Raw genomic sequence first — 859 nt, 5'->3', positions numbered from 1 at the left:
GCAAAACCTAAAAAAGCTTTTGCAGCCGTCATACCAAGTGAAAAAAAAAAAACTGTTCAATTCTCAAAATAGAAAAATTTAAAGAGATTGAAGTAAAGAATGGGAGATTTTGAAAGCTAGTGAAATTTAATGGTTGGACAACTGGACCTTCTAATTAATAAATTGATAAACAATGGCAGGTACTTTAATTCTTGTTCATCAAATGTAGTTTCTATTATTGATAGTTTCTTAGTTAAATCAAGGTCAGCGGCTTGATTTCACATTGAAAGGAAGAAAGGTTGGGAATGTTCTATTATTGATAGTTTCAAGATAGATAGTTTCTTTTTGTTGAAGTCTCGTCTAGGGGGTGATCTTTGTTCTCGATTATTGGACGGAACTCTGTTTCTGGGTTAAGTATGCTCTTTTCTTCTTCCTGTTAAAGTCCTCGTATGAGTTGGCTATGCCCATTTTGTTGTAGTTTTTACAAAAAGAAAAACAAAAAGGAAAGAAAAAAAATAGAACAAAACAAAAACATAATAGAAAAGAGAAAAAAAAAAAAAGAAAAAAGAGAAGACAGAAAAAGAAAAAAAAATGAGATAAAAAAGAAGGAATACGTGAAATGAGATTTATAATGTGTCTTTTTATGATGGGTGTAGTGCTGCTTTCAGTCTCTTTTGCTTTTGCTCTTTTGTGGTTGTGTGCTTTGGGGGATGGCTTCGGTGGGGTTTGGAGGTTGGGGGGAAGCTCTCTTTCCTTTTGTTAAGCAGGTGTTTGGTTTGAGAATAGAGTGTTTTTTATCTGCTTTCAGCCGAAAGAATGTGGGTGATGGAGAAAGGCAGGTTGTGTCAAGGGTCATGGTTCCTCTTTCATTTGGAACGAC

Source organism: Theobroma umbraticum, unplaced genomic scaffold (assembly GCF_002168275.2).
Source record: "Theobroma umbraticum cultivar Fairchild unplaced genomic scaffold, ASM216827v3 scaffold_106.0, whole genome shotgun sequence".
In the NCBI taxonomy this organism is placed as follows: domain Eukaryota; kingdom Viridiplantae; phylum Streptophyta; class Magnoliopsida; order Malvales; family Malvaceae; genus Theobroma; species Theobroma umbraticum.
The sequence above is the reverse complement of the archived record's forward strand: the minus strand, read 5'-3'. Positions refer to the sequence as shown.